Raw genomic sequence first — 16,530 nt, forward strand, 5'->3', positions numbered from 1 at the left:
ATTTGAGCGGTTGCCAGAGCATATGCTGACATTACAAAATCATTAAGTAACACATTTTCAGTAACCAGTATTGGAGAGGAGAGTAAAGGAGATGAGAGCGGGGCGGGGGGGGGCGGGTGGGAAGGGAAGAGTAGGGAAAGAAGGAAAAAAAAGGAGAGAGGAGAAAGAAAGGGTCTGAAAGAGAAAGAGAATGAATGACGAACTACAAATCCTACAGAATCCCTTCTGTTCATATCTTTTTGTTTGCTTTGTTTTCCCATCCCAGTAACATTTGTCAAGAATGTGTTAATATATTTTAAAGGCTATTATTTTTTAATATCGCTTTATAGTAATAACAGTAATCACTCTTCCTAAAGCCTTCAATTTTAATTTAGGAATGTTAAAGGAAGATGGATATCCACAGCAGAAAAATGGACACAGGTGCCCTTTAAAAGAACCAGGAACTATCTCTTCAGCGCACCAGGCTGAGTCACAGCTGCTCTTTGCTTAGCACGCTGATCAGGGATGCAAAGTGATGACAGGAAATGGTATATTGACTCTGTGGATGAACTTTTCAGGCAGAAGGTCGTTCTGTGGGAGATGCAGAAATGACAAAAGGTCAGCAAATCTTTTAGCTTTGTGGTTACGTTTTCCACAGTCTTGCTTGTTAAGTAGATTATAGTGACTGTTTTCTTCATTATCCAATCAAAGCATGAAAAATAAATGCTCCTTAATTAATAGAGACAGATGAAATATTTCCAAAACCCGCTGTTGGAAGAATACATTAAAAAGAAGAAGTGTTTGGAGAAACATGCAGGACTAAATACAACATGTAATTGGTGGTTTATAAATGGCCTGGCCTCCACCCTGATAGCCAGATTAGTGGGTTTCCTCTTTAGATTTTATTGATATAATTTTAATTCTTGCCCACCAAGCTGCAAAAAGCTGAGAGTATAGGAAATACATAATTTTTTTCAACTGGTTTGATGTGAATTCTCATATCTAATGTACGAACACTCACATTTGCTCTTGGTAAACAAGCAGCAGTAGATAAACAATGGGCAGCAGAGTCTTCATAGCTACTTCTGTGTTTCCAAGCTTGAGTTGTGTGGAGTTTTTTGCATTTACATTTAAGCAGTTAGACACATATATTTAAGTATCAACTGGCTTTTGCTTGCAGGAATAAGACATGATATTGAAATGTCAGTTTTACTCTCCAAATCACATCATTTTTATGTGAGGAGATGATTCCTTCCCCTCATTTTAGGAGATTAGTGATTTATTCCAAGATTTAACTTAAAATAATATAAATAAGCTATTATGAGAAAAATTGTTAGCAGTAACAACTCTTTGTGAGACTCTTACAAAATCTTTTTTGTAATAATCTTTGTAATCTTTGTGTCTAAACTTGACTGTTATTCAATAATGACAACAATAGAAATTCTTTTCTCAAGAGATTTATGGCTAATTTTATAACTGCTCCTGGCTCACTTTCCTGCATTTCAGTAACCTCTTCTATAAAATAAAAAGATTTGAATGGATCATTTTCAAGATTAACTTTGCTACTAAAATATATTTCTAATGTTTATATGGTTTCAATGGACCATATGTATTTATTTATATTCTTCCTTAGCCTACTGGCCTACTTTAAGTGGCATCTGAAGCAAGATTTCTCTTAAACATTGATGATGTTTCATAATCTATTCTTCCTGTCACCATATTCCCACATTTTAAATGGCATTATCCATTTCCATCTCTTTGGCCATGAAGCTTATATCCTGTCAATGATCCATAATTAGACCAGACCATTGATGAGTTTTGATAACCCAAAGCCTCTCTCTCCATTGAGGCAAGGTTTATTTACTCAATTCTACATTTGCCAAAGCAGAAACGGTCACGCTTCAGAAGGTGCAGCGGAGGGCCTCCACAGTGCTCACAGTAATATGGGGACACTCTCATGTAAACACAGACAAAAAAAAAGTCTAAGAATCAGCCTGAAAAGAATGTTTGCTAAGTAGTTACTTTTGGTAATTTGTTAAAATTCAAATAACTAAAGTAGATAATCACAGGATGAGTACAAAGGGAGTGAACACAAGTATTCTGTAATAAGAGTATAATATTAAAAGGAAACCACCTCATTAAAATCCATTAAGTGTACCTCCATGTAATTCTCACTTCCACAGCCAGAGATCTCAGCCACCTTTTAGTTACTTCTTGATCAGTATCAAACCAGTTACATTAGAACTACAAGGCAGTGCTGAAGTTCAAAACAGGTAAATGTGGAGTAACTAAAAGGCAGAATTTCGTTACAAAATTCAGTCTAATACTTTTCTAAATTGTGGTATTGTGAATACTATAGTCTGTCTCCCAATATTTGTTCTCTCTTTATTTTGGAATAATTGAATCTCCACTTTTTAGCTGGGTAAATAATTTTGTAAATCAAATCTCCATTTCCCAGCCTTCCTTGTGGTATGATTATGCTCTGACCAATGAGATGTACATGGAAATTTCCTCTGGCAGCTTCTTCAATATTATTTATGAATGAGCTAGGACACACCTGTCTCTTCATCTCTTCCTCCTGCCTTCTGCCTGGAACACAGATGTTATAGCTATACCATGTATATAAGGGTGCACGTGTGTGAAGGTAGCCTGGCAGTGTGAGACAAGGCTGTGTTCCTGGGCCCACCATGGATCAGTTCTTTTACCTCCACGCTGCCTTGCCCACCTCTGGACTTTACAATAAAGCAATAAAATTCTACCTTATTTAAGTCATTGATATTCTAGAATTCTGTGATATGTAGTGAAACCCCATCTCAACAAATATTATTGGCAAGTCAAAATATAAATGAAATTTTATAAAAAGTTTATGTAAAGACATGTGTGACACATCCAAAACTGGGCTCTGAAAATAGCTAGAAAGAGTTCTAGTATGTCCCTAATCTGCATGGTTGAGAGCCAGCAGCTCAACTCTGTCACCCACAAACCAATTCTGTGGTCTTAACTGGGGATATAATCTTGTTCCAGATCATTATAGGTCTGACTTTCTATTTTAATTCCTACTAACTTCTGAGGATCTTATACAGAACAGCCTAGCAGCTAAGCCTAATGACCCAGAGCTACTAAAGTATCCATAAGTGACCCTACTCAAGACTTTTCTATGGCTACCTCAGAAAATATCTCTTTCTGGTGATTCTACATATTGATAAAACCCTGGTGAGAAACTGCTTCTCCTGGATATGGGGAGTAAAAATCTGACTCATGTATTTGACTGATTAAATCATTCCAATTCAGTGTCCTACTGACAACGTTAACAGTAGACATTCTGCTGTATTTTCAGAGGGGGTAAATAGTCAAAGGTGATGGAATTTTCCACCACTTTTCTATCAATTTGGATCTGTCCAAGTCTTATTGCTGGACATTGTTTTCCATTTCCTAAATGTCTAGAGATTTCCATTGTTTATATTGATTTCCTTTGTTCACCTAAGGGATTTTGAGGAAAATAAAAACAGTCCACAGTAATTTAAAAGCTCTCTTCCTCATAACCTCCTATCATTATCTCACAGGTTGGCAGAACAGAGAAGCTTCCATGAATATTTCAGGATATCCTTTCTTCCCCTAGTTTTTTCGTCTTGCATGTGGAAGGCACCTTCCTAACTTAGTGTAGTCTGTATAAATCACACTTTGGTCACTGGCATACAGTGAAGCAAGATGTTTTCTTACTTCCTCTTTCAGATAACCACATCTCATTTATTGCCTTGCAGTCCCTAATTACAGCATTTTTTCATTTTTATCTTAAACAGTAATGACACTGTCCACTTCCAGTGTCAAAAACTTATTTGCCTCTAACTTGGCATTAATATATTATCTTAGTTCATGTTGTGCCATACACAATTATTAGAAATCACAGTGAAATCACTAGGAGTTCTAGTTTGTCTTTGCTGTGTTAGCCAATGTGTCTGTGTGTGTCTATGTTTCTGTGAAGAACTTTATGGTCTTCTTTTCACTTTTAAGACAGAAAATGACATTCTATGCCTATGCATTCCAAGTTTTACAGAGGAAAGCAAGTTTTGTAAATTTTCCACATTACATTTACTTATCTGAATGTTATTACCAGTAAGTCCTAGAAAATACAGTTTCTATTCTGCTTATACTTAAATACCTACCAATGTATTTATGGATAATTGGCAAACGATTCATCAGGGGAATTTATCAATATAGGAAGTAAGAAAAGATTGCTGCTCTTCTTTAATTTGCCTCTAGGGAGCAGCTTAAGCAGTAACATTTGAAACACAGAAAGTTGTCATAGATCTGCAAAAAAAAAAAAAAAAAAAAGAACTACAAGCCAAAAAAAAAAAAAAAAAAGAAAAGAAAAGAAAAGAAAAAGAACATCAGGTAAAGCTGTAAAATAAAAAATAAAAAAATAAAAAAATATATATATACACAGCACAGATAGTTGAGCCACAGCCCTAATTACACAATCTGTTTATCATACATATTATAACGCATATTCTTATTTTAGTAGTTTTTAGCTTTATTCTATTTTTGCCATTCATTTCAAGAGCTAGCCCACATGTCACCTTCTTTTTTTTTTTTTTTTTTTTTTTTTGAGACGGAGTTTTTCTCTTGTTACCCAGGCTGGAGTGCAATGGCGCGATCTCGGCTCACCGCAACCTCCGCCTCCTGGGTTCAGGCAATTCTCCTGCCTCAGCCTCCTGAGTAGCTGGGATTACAGGCACGTGCCACCATGCCCAGCTAATTTTTTGTATTTTTAGTAGAGATGGGGTTTCACCATGTTGACCAGGATGATCTCGATCTCTTGACCTCGTGATCCACCCGCCTCGGCCTCCCAACGTGCTGGGATTACAGGCTTGAGCCATCGCGCCCGGCCCCCACATGTCACCTTCTACATGAAGAGTTCCCTTCATTAAAGTGAAAAGACAGCCTACGCAATAGGAAAAGACATTTGCAAATTATATATCCAATAAGTGATGTGAATTAGGTCATTTTTGTCACACCAAACTAAAACGGTCAAGAAGCCAGGGGGAGAAGCATTCAGGGAACATAAGAGCACTCAGAATATAATTCTCTGCAAGCCTGGATGCTGAAATTGCCTGCTGTAACCTGAAAACAGTTTTATCTAGTGGCTACTGAAAACCTGCTGCAACTCGTTTTACCTACTGCCATCACTCACCATTGAGAGCTTGCCAGCTCCCCAGAACTTGACTGGTGCCAAAGAACTTTCTAGAAAAACAATACATAACATTTCTCTTTTTTATAAAACTCCAAACATTCTCTTTATTCTTCAGACATACTGAAGACCACCTTATCTGTATGTATGCCCCTCGTTGCCATTCTTGTATCCCAAACAAAATGTTAAATTTAGAAATTATTCTCTATATTTTTATTTTGATTTCAACAGGCACATGTGTCTAAAATATTTAAGGACTCCTGCTGTCGCCAGCATTTTCCTTCCATTCATTTACAGATTGGTTGGGCAGCCCTACTAGGATGTCATTTCCTCTTTATTGGATACCCTTGATGGTCACCTAGATGAGAGGCAACAGAGAGAAGCATGGGCTTTGGAACTGGGATCAGACTTCAGAAGGGACACTCTGAAGTCAACTTACTGTCTGTGAGACATTGTAACATTTACTTCACCTTCCCAATGAGCATCTGAAATATGAGGACAATTATACCATGTTCACAGAGTTATTGAGACTAGCATCTGAGATCAGAGATGCAAAGTGCTAGAAATAGTGCTTGGTAAGTAGTAGATGCTGAATAATAATGATATCAACCTCCCTTCCTATACAATTGTCCCCCTAAATGACTTTGCATATTACCTTTGATATATCTGGCTTTTACAATTCCTTCAAGAAACCTGATCTCCCTAAACCAAGAAGGGAAACACTGGAGTTGAGTCATACCGTACATGATTGAGTGCTTATGGTTTGCTGCCTGACTCATTTGTTCTTCATGTATTCCATCACTGGCTTTCTTAATGGCACACATATAAGATTAAACTTGTTTATTCATTAGAAAAATAATTTTCCTCACTTGTTTTGATAACTTTATAAAAACTGGCTCATTGGTCACTTTTCATAATTGCTCCCATTTGGCTGCTAGTTTATAATTTATAATTACTAGCAAAGGCAAACTCTTACCTTTGGCAGCACATAAAATAAAATAGCTGCCAAGTGCCCAGCAGCTCTCTGCTAAGACAGCTGCATTTCTGAAAGATATAGTGCCAGAGATCAAAATTTTTGATGACACCCTTATAATTTAGTAGCTAGTCTTCTGGGAGCTTCTAAGGAACTGTTCTCTGAAAAGTCCCCGAAGATTGTTTCCTTGGTGTCTTTTCAGCCTTTTAACTAGGCACTGAATTATCCTCTGTAGTCTAGAAATAGGGGACTCCCGGAAAAAGTACATTGGTCTTTATTGCATCTGTGCAGTATTTCCCAATCTGACATCAATTTCCCTGTCTCTAACATGCCCAGGGCAAATGGTGTTAAGTAATGTGTACCAAAGGCTATAGCTGTGAGATTTCTCTTTAAGAACTCATATGCACTCTACAGGGGGTTTCCCAATAGTTAACACCTCCACGCAGTGGGTCCCAAAACTAGTAAAATTATTGGGAACTTTTGCTTAGGGAATGAAAGGATCAAAATGCTGGGAACTTAGAAATGGTTGTTTTTGAGATGACACGTAAACTATTAAGAGAGAAGCTTTTTCGGGCAGCAGAAGGAAACACTTAAAAAACAGAGAGGGTGCCTTCTACCAGTGGGCAAGGGTTAGGGGAGGGTTAGGAGACCGGGCAGAGAGAACAAACAGCACACTACTAACATGTACCTACTCATACTTCACGGTTAAGCATTTCTCTCCCAACACTTCCTTGTGCGTGTTTTGTTTTGTTTTGTTTTTTCTTTATCACCCTTTGTGGAGTAATATAGTTCCTCAACTTGCATATAAACCAAGTAGGAAGGAAAAGGAGCAGTAAAAGGAGCCCACCCTTGTAACTCTTCAAAATGCTCTCATTTTCCAGAGTTCAGCAAATGTCATTTTCTGAATATGTATTTTTTTTTTTTTTAAACAGAGTCTTACTCTGTTTCTTAGGCTGGAGGGCAATGGCACGATCTCGGCTCACTGCAAACTCCACTTCTCAGGCTCAAGCAATTCTCCTACCTCAGCCTCCCAAGCAGCTGGGATTACAGGGGTGTACCACCACACCTGGGTAATTTTTGCATTTTTAGTAGAGACAGGGTTTCGTCGTGTTGGCCAGGCTGGTCTCAAACTCCCAACCTCAGGTGATCTGCCCACCTTAGCCTCCCAAAGTGCTGGGATTACAGGCATGAGTCACTGCACCCAGTCTGAATGTCTAATCTTTTGATATTATTTCTATTTAACGGGTGTCCAGGATGGATCTGAAGTAACCAGTTAGCATGTAAGAGTCTAAATACCATTTTTGCAAAGAAAAATGAAGAAACAATGAAGTTAAACTTTCTTACCTAGTAGCACTCATAGCAAAGACAATCATTTCAATAGTTTCAGTTCAGAAGTAAGCATAAAAGTAACTCAAATATCTGGAGTCTCGTCTTTTTCCTTTTTTTGTTTTTTGAAATAAAGTCATTATGTAAAGATAATAAAATAATCTACTGGAAAATTGGTGATTCTCTAAATATCTAACACCTCCTAACTAATAACTTGAAAGTGCTTCCTTTTGAATGTCATAACATAAATGTAGAACACTTTTCTGTTAGCCTAAAAGAATAGAGGCATATCTAATTTAAAATGTAAGGTTGACAATTAGCAAGAAATACTCATTAAGTCTCATGCTATCTCTAGTTGTCAGTGTGGTGAAACTTTTCTCTTTGGACATGCGTAAGATCACCAAGGGACCCTTGAGTAGAAGAAGAAAACGCAGTTTTAGTTTATGAACACTTAACCATATAATGCCCTCTCTAATCAGTGTAGCTGTGGGGTTTTCCCCACACCCTCTCCACATGTAAGTTATTTGGCAAACTCCCTGCTAATTTAATTGATAGCTAAACAAGATTCAGACCTTGAAATCTAGAAAAGCCAGACACTATTTTAGCATATACACTGCACAGGACTAAAAGTATCTCAAGCTGTTATATTTGCATTACTATGAAATTGAATAAAGGAAGATCAAAATCTAGATATAGGAGTATGTTTAAATATTATCCCTTAAGTTATTTGCTTAGTTTCTATGGCATGTTAATCTCCCTCTGTTTTATATGTAGTTGTGGGAGGTCTAAATGTAGAGCCAACAGGGAGCACTTTGTGAAGCTCAGCTCTGTGGTGCCAGAAATGAGGGCGTGTTCGGGGCCTCTGGGCCCTGACTTGGTAGGCAGAGCTGGAGTGCAGTCAGGACTGGCTTATTTTGCATCAGGCCATTTCTCAGCCTTGCTATTGGCCTACGGAAAAACTGTCTGCTGCTATGAGACAAGCCTATGCCTTGCCGGCTGGGCAGTACCTGATGTTGAAGATCTTCCGTTAACCATCCAACTTGGTCATCATCACACCACTTTTACTGTTTGACACGGGAGGAAGCTATGAACACCTCAGCAGACTCCTAAAGGAAACAAAGGATTTGGTTTTATAGCTCTCAAGTCTATCCAAAACCTGCTAAAGGCCACAGTGTTCACAAACATCCAGGGAAAAACAAAAAGAGCAAATTACCTTCCCTTTAGAAGAGGAGGGAAAACATTTGCTGGGTTGCAAAGAAAATTAAGAAAGTAGCCAAAACTCCTGGAAGCCGGCACTTTTTGACATAGAGAGTGTCCAAACACAAAGTGTTACTGATGGCAAGATTAATTTCTTCTTGTACCCCTGTGCATACTTGATGGGAAGTATTTCCAGGGTAAAGCCTGAGGCACTCAGAAACTAAAGCTCGCCAAATTTAATGTATCCCGCCTCCCCTCTCCCAACTCTCTCCATTGAAAAGAAAAAAAAAAATGCAAGTTTCTTTCGTCTATTACCAGCTACAGAAGACAAAATGTTGTTATTTGAAGCAGCTGTGTCTTCCCCTTTAACTCAACAGAAATCGTATGTCACACAGTGCACGCCAGGTGGGGACAAATTCATCTCTTAGCACGAACGTCTTGCATCACATAACCCAAAGGAGTGCTGACCTGGGTCCAAGGAAGAAGTAATCCTTCTTCTAGTCAAGTGAGAATACCCACAGAGTCTTTCTCCAACATAATATTTAAACTCTCCCCCAAGTTCTGAGTGTCCTGGCTCTCTCTAGCCAGCTTTTAGCAGTCAGCTTCCAACACTGAGGATTTCTTCTGTCCCACCTGTCTGTTTCTGGGAGGAGCTGGGAAGGAGAGCAGCCCTGCAGTCCTGTGTGTGCTGAGAACATTCAAAGGTGACCTGGTACAGCCCCTCCTCCTTCCTTCTTCCCCTGACTCCTCCTCCACTCTTCCTCCCACTGACAGCTCCAGAACCGCAGAACAGTTGATTACAATATTGCTGTTACCACACAGCAAATATTTCAGATAATTTTAGTTATGAATAAAAAAGATGCTGGTTTATGAGGTATCAAAATTCAAATTTTTGCATTATCTCAAATTACGGAAACTATTTCCTAAGCAATAATGTATAGTGGCGATACCCAGACTATAGAATCAGCCTGAGTCCAAATTTTCCCCTCATTGTAAGATACCTTGAGAAATTCAGGAAACCTTCCATAGCCTCAGCTTCCTCATTAGTAAAATAAGAATCATTCGATAATTAAATGAGATAATCTGTATAAAGATCTTATTATCTTCCTGGCACATAAAAATTGTTTAATAGCTGGGCGTGGTGGCTCACGCCTGTAATCTCAGCACTTTGGGAGGCCGAGGCCGGTGGATCATGAGGTCAAGAAATCGAGACCATCCTGGTCAACATGGTGAAACCCCATCTCTATTAAAAAATATATATATGCAAAAAATTTGCTGGGCATGGTGTCACCTGCCTGTAATCCCAGCTACTCAGGATGCTGAGGCAGGAGAATTGCTTGAACCAGGAGGCAGAGGTTGCGGTGAGCTGAGATCACGCCATTGCACTCCAGCCTGGGTAACAAGAGTGAAACTCTGTCTCAAAAAAAAAAAAAATTGTTTAATAAATGTTCAAATGTTTTCATTAAATTCTAAACCTATAATACCTCTTTACCAGTGATATCATATTTAAAGGGTACAAAAATTATTAATAAAAGCAAAATTCTCAATACGTTTTGGAAAATTAAGATTGAAATAAAAGAAATTAAACCCCTAAATAAAACAAGTGTGTAAACAACATATGTCACAGTCAACACTTTCCTAGGAAAAGACTATACTTTGTAGTAAACATGAAACTAGGAACTTAGCAGAGTTAATAAGGTCAGACTTCAGGTCATAATATCGGCAGCCTTGGCATTGCCATTTGAGCATCGTAAACTCACTGACCTTCTCACAAACTGAGTTGTTCCTACATATGACACAGTGTTGAACATGTCTGTTGGTCCCCAGAAAACGGGAAACTAAAAAGTATGACTTTTGACCCTTTCATAGGTTGAACTGTGTCCTCCAAATAGATGTGTTTAAAGCCTAATCCCCAGTACCTTAGAATGTGACCTTACCTGCTAATAGGGTCTTTAAAGGTAATCAAATTAAAATGAGGTCATTAGGATTGGGCCTTAATCCAGTACGACTTGTATGCTTACACAAAAGGGAAATCTGGACACAGAGAGAAACACACACAGACAGGACATCATGTGAGCATGAAGGCAGAGCTTGGAGTGATGCACCTAAAGGCCAAGGAAAACCAAAGATTGCCAGCAAACCACCAAGAGACAGGCATGGAGCAGACTCTCCCTCAGAGCCCTCAGAAGGTGCCAATCCTGCTGACACCTTGACCCTGGGCGTATAGCCTCCAGAATTGCAAGACAGTAAAGATCTGTTTAAGCCAATCAGTGCATGGTTCTTTGTTACGGCAGCCCTAGTAACTAATGCACTCCCTTAAAATTCTACTTGTTTGCGTTAAGTATTCCAGCTGCTACAGTGGGCAGCAGCCTCCACTTCTCTGCTTGCTATTGTGTTGATGATTGCTATTTTATGTCCTCTTAGATGCCCTTTAGCTTTTCTGTTGTTGTTGTTGTTCGTTTTTTGTTGTTGTTGTTCGTTTTTTGTTGTTGTTGTTGTTGTTGTTTCCACATTGTTGAGTCTTTAGAATGATTGGCATGGCTTATTTTGAGTCTTATTAGTTAAGGCTGAGAATCAACTCAGTCTGGAAACCAAGTGTGGGGCCTGTTTTAAAGTAACACAGTTCCATGCAACCACAAGGGCTGCAAAGGCACCAGGAACTAACGGATTGGTTCAACCCTAAGTGTCGTCAGAATCTCAGACTTTCACATTGATCATGATTCCAGCTGCTATCATGATTACCTATTTGGCCTATTCTCCAGTGCATGGACAAGTATTATAAAAAGGTTTGCCATGTTTTTCAGCTCTCTGGCATCCAACAACTCACCACAATGAGCACCCTGATCTTCCTTTGAGGGAAGTCCTTCACTGTAATATCTCTTTTGAGACATTCTCTAATCCTGACTGCCCCCTCCCAGGACAGAAGGGACACATATCCTACCTGGCTTTTCAGTATAGCCAGGGAGTGGCACAAAAGTCAAACCCAGCCCATCAGGTCTCCTTCCTGGAAATTTGAATCCTGAGCAAGGAAAACGTATTTTTGGATTTCAGAGTTATCCCAGCAGCAACACAAGGACCAGATGGCTTCTACATCATCATTTCTGTTGCCAAGTCTCTACAGCTGCCTGGCAACTGCCACTTTTCCAAGACATGTGCTTCAGCCTCTTGTTAATACTTGAGCCCCTGGTATGCGTCCAAGATATTCTGACTTCTCTCCCTGCTTCCCCCCTTCCTCTCTCTTGTTCTTCCTCTTTCTCTCTGTTTCTCTTCTTTCTTTCTTTTCTTTCTTTCTTTCCTTCTTTCTTAATTTCTTTCTTTCTCAATTTCTCTCTCTCTCTCTCTCTCTCTCTCTCTCTCTCTCTCTCTCTCTCTTTCTTTACTTGTCTTAGGATGATCAGAATTGGTTTCTGTAGCTTGCAACCAAGTAATCTGAAAGATTCAAGAACTACTGAAGACAGATTGCTGGACTAGGGCACAGCTTCACCTCCTATGAGCAGTGGAATATTAGGAAAATCTCTTGGCCACTTTGAGTTTGTTTGCCCAGGCGGAATGTGAGACTGATATCTGCCTTCTTTACCTCTGAGACTTGTGCTATCAGTGAGAAAGCTTTTTGTTACTGTTAAGCATGATGCAAATGTAATGGGATAATGAAGACTGTAAAGATGGTGATGATAGCATCATTTGAGTCTTACAAGAATTATATGCAGGGAAAAGATACAGAGGTGAAACAGAAGGTGAAATACTTAATTTGCTTTTTAAAATCACATAATAGAAGTTAGGTGTGTTGGCTTATGCCTGCAATCTTAACGCTTTGGGAAATGGAGGAGAGCAAGATCTCTTGACCCTCAGGAGTTTGAGGCCAGCCTGGACAACATGGTGAAACCCTGCCTCTACTAAAAAAAAAATACAAAAAATCAGCCAGCAAGCATATGCCTGTAATCCAAGCTACCCAGGAGGCTGAGGTGGGAGAATCACCTGAGCCCAGGAAGTCAAGGAAGTCAGGTGACCCATGACTGCACCACTGTACTCCAGCCTGGGCAACGGGAGTGAGACCCTGTCTCAAAAATAAATAAGTAAATTACATAATTTATTTTTTCCTGAGTATTGGAATAAAACAATTGAAAAAATATATTTTAATGCACAGAGAAAGAGAATTCCTTTAAAATGCATTCAGTAGTAAAATAACACTCCTCTTTGTTTACTTTTTTTGTAAGTGGGGTTCTTTGTTTCAGGTTTTCTTTTTCTTTTTGAGATGGAGTCTCGCTCTGTCACCAGGCTGGAGTGCAGTAGCACGATCTCGACTCACTGCAACCTTTGCCTTCTGGGTTCAAGTGACTCCTCTGCCTCAGCCTCCGGAGTAGCTGGAACTACAATCATACACCACCACACCTCTCTAATTCTTTTTGTATTTTAGTAGACACGGGGTTTCACCATGTTGGTCAGGCTGGTCTGAACTCCGGACCTCGTAATCCACCCCCATCAACCTCCCAAAGTGCTGGGATCACTGTGCTTGGCCCATTTCAGGTTTTCTTAAAGAAAATTCTATCTATATGTGTAACAACTAAACTTGTGAGCCCACTCATACCATACTGTACAATAATATTCCCAAAATGCAAAGTCTGTAATATCTTTTGTTCATACATTAATGTTTTTAGCTGTTTTTCCAATAAACATTTTTATTGAATTATACACTCAGAAAAGCATACAAATCATAAAAAGCAGATTTCACTGGATTACCGCAAAGGGAACAAACACATCCATATAAACGCCAACTAGGTGAATAAATTAAACATCACTAGAAAACACCAGGCTAGGTGTGGTGGCTCATGCCTATAATCCCAGCACCTTAGGAGGTGGAGGTGGGCAGATCCCTTGAGCCCAGGAGTTCAAGACCAGCCTGGGCAACATAGCAAAGCCCCATCTCTACAAAAAATATATATGTAAATTATCTGGACGTGGTAGTACACACCCGTAGTTTCATCTATTCAGGAGGCTGAGGCAGGAGAATAGTCTGGGCCTGGCCGATCAAGGCTACAGTGATTTGTGATTGTGCCACTGCAATGCAACCTTGGAGAAAGGGCAAGACCCTGTCTCAAAACAAAAGAACAATAAACAAAATACCCCAAAAGTAGGAAACAACAGAAAACAATGTCATGTCCCTTACAAGCCATATCCCCTCTATCTTCAAAAAATTAAACTGCCCTAAATTCAAACACCACATAATTCTTCTTTTGGTTTTTGAATTTTATATAAATGGAATTACAAACCATGTAATATTCTGTATATCAGTTATATGACTCAACACTATGTTTTTGAGATTCATCCAGGTTGTTGAGTATAGAGGTGTCTTCCTCATTGTTGTGTGTTTTTCCATTGTATAAATACAACACAATTTGTTTATTCATTCAATTCTTTACAGTTTGAAATGTTTCCGGTTAGAGGCTATTACAAATGATATCACGGTGAACATTCTTGAATGTCTTTTAGCATGCATATCATTTTCTGTCGGGTGTTCACCTAGGAATGTAATTGCTGGGTCGTAGAGTATGAACTTGTTCAAATTTTATAGATGCAGAACAGTTTTCCCAAAGATACTGTGAATCACAAATAGTGGTTTACATCCTTATCAACACTTGGCATTATCGGTTATTCTAAAATACCTGCTATTCTGTGGAGATTTAGTGTTGTCTCTTTATAGGTGCACTTTGCATTCCCTTGATTTTAGTCACACACACACACAAAATCATACCATTGTTCATTATCTAGACTCAAGAATATATAAAGAGATGAACTGCACCAAAAGAAGCTCAAAACATTTCAACATTCCGCTCAAAATGAAAACACGTATTTGAACCTTTGTGTGTATAGGAGACTAAGTGTGTAACTGAGGAGTTCTTCAAATAGATCCTATATGTAATTTAATGTTTGTGAAAGGATAAATTATAAAAAATAAAAATATGCTAATTTGAAGCTTATATATTTACTTAAAATTCAATAGTAACCACAATAATTGTTTAGAATCTAGACCAATGGAAGACTTTTTTCACAGGGAAGGATATTTTATCACTAACATGGTTTAAATTGCCTGCATGTGGTAATCAAAAGCAAGAACACCTTGCCTATTTTACTATTGTTTTCAAGTTCTCTACAGAAAAAAAAACCCTTTCATTGCCTATACCCACAATAGATCACTCTCACTGCCCTATCTCTGGTTGCCACTAATGGGATTTTACGTCTATTTAGGAATGAAAATATGTTAAAAGTTTAAGATTTGCCATTGTTTCATCTTCGTGTTAATGTAGACTGATTAGTATTAATTGCTTCTATTAATATTTACTAAGCCAAGCATTAAGCTGTAAATCATATGTTCTCTGTGTATTAGTTCATCTTTCCTTAAAATGTATTTGCTAAAGTTTAGCCATAGTTTATTCAACTCTGTATTTCTTCTATGGTAATAGTCATCACTGTTCTAATTGTTCAACATCTGTTTTGTTCACTTCTGTAACCTCAGTGCTTAACACAATGACTGGGAAATGGTAAGTGCTCAGTAAATATTTGGTGAATGCATGATCTCCTAAGGTAAGGGAGTGAGGCCTTTGTTTTGCTTGCTTTTTATATTCTCCTATTGAATGACTGTGGTCCCTTAGAAGAACATGATTATGGTAAATGAAAAGAGAACTATTAAAGTTTGGCTCTCATATATCTACAGCCAACTGATCTTTGACAAAGTTGAAAAACAGACACTGGGGAAAGGACATCTTTTTCAATAAATGGTGCTGGGAAAATTGGGCTGCCATATGCCAAAGAATAAAACTGGACTCCTCTCTCTCATCATATACAAAAATCAACTCCAGATGGATGAAAAACTTGAATGTAAAACCTGAAACTATTAAAAGCTAAGAGAAAACTTAGGGGACATTGAGTGTGGAATGACAAACACTGGGTCCTCAGAAGGGTAGGAGGGTGAAAGAAGGGTGGGTGATAAGAAATTACTTCATGGGCACAATGTACAATATTCGACTTTACGACCGCAATCGCTAGCCACGACTGCTCCACGTCTGGCAGCGCAAACATTGCCCAGCTGGGCGTAAGACAGTGCGGACCAGCTTTTGGCAGCACTACCATCTCTGCATGCACCATTTCAACTGTACATATAGCCTACTCAACTTATGACCAAATCATGTTACGACCATTCTGCTGTCCCGACCATGGTCGTAAGTCAAGCACTAGCTGTATATCAAAAAAATACCTGCATTCATATGTTTATCACAGCACTATTCACAATAGCAAAGGTATGAAATCAACCTAAATGTTCATCAATGAATGATTGAATAAAGAAAATGTGGTATATATACACAATGAAATACTATTTAGCCATTAAAAAGAATGAAATCATGTCTTTTTCAGCGACATGGATGGAACTGGAGGCCATTACTTTAAATGAAACAACTTAGAAACAGAAAGTCAATACCACATGTTCTCACCTATAAGTGGGAGCTAAATAATGTGTACACATGGACTTTTTTTTTTTTTTTTTTTTTTTTTAACAGAGGCTGACTTCCAAGACAGTGATTCGTTAGGTCTCCTAAGACTAGAACAGAACTGGCACAGAGTCACTTCTGCCACATTCTGTTGATTAACGAAAGTAACAAAACCAGCATAGATCCAAGGGGAAGAGAATTAGTTTTCACCTCTTGATGAGAGGACCAGCATCTGCCTATGTGGATGACAGGAATTAAACATGACTTTATAAAACAGTATTTTTCCTTGACATTTGGGGATGGAATCATCCCAGATAAACCACATCTCTTCTCTTTTTAAACTGTGTTATGTTTTGAACTAGCTTACTTAAAAATTACATTTCTTT

The 16,530-nt window shown here is 38.5% G+C and overlaps 1 long non-coding RNA gene across 1 annotated transcript; it reads right to left on the minus strand.

Moving 5' to 3' along the window:
- Positions 1-233: 233 nt before the first annotated feature.
- Positions 234-9,350, minus strand: LOC104653238 (uncharacterized). The gene is made up of 3 exons (XR_746468.2): positions 9,132-9,350; positions 8,474-8,572; positions 234-570 (listed from the first exon to the last, which is right to left on the minus strand). It is a non-coding gene; the product is annotated as an uncharacterized LOC104653238 (long non-coding RNA).
- Positions 9,351-16,530: the final 7,180 nt, after the last annotated feature.

Source organism: Saimiri boliviensis, chromosome 15 (assembly GCF_048565385.1).
Source record: "Saimiri boliviensis isolate mSaiBol1 chromosome 15, mSaiBol1.pri, whole genome shotgun sequence".
Lineage (NCBI taxonomy): Eukaryota > Metazoa > Chordata > Mammalia > Primates > Cebidae > Saimiri > Saimiri boliviensis.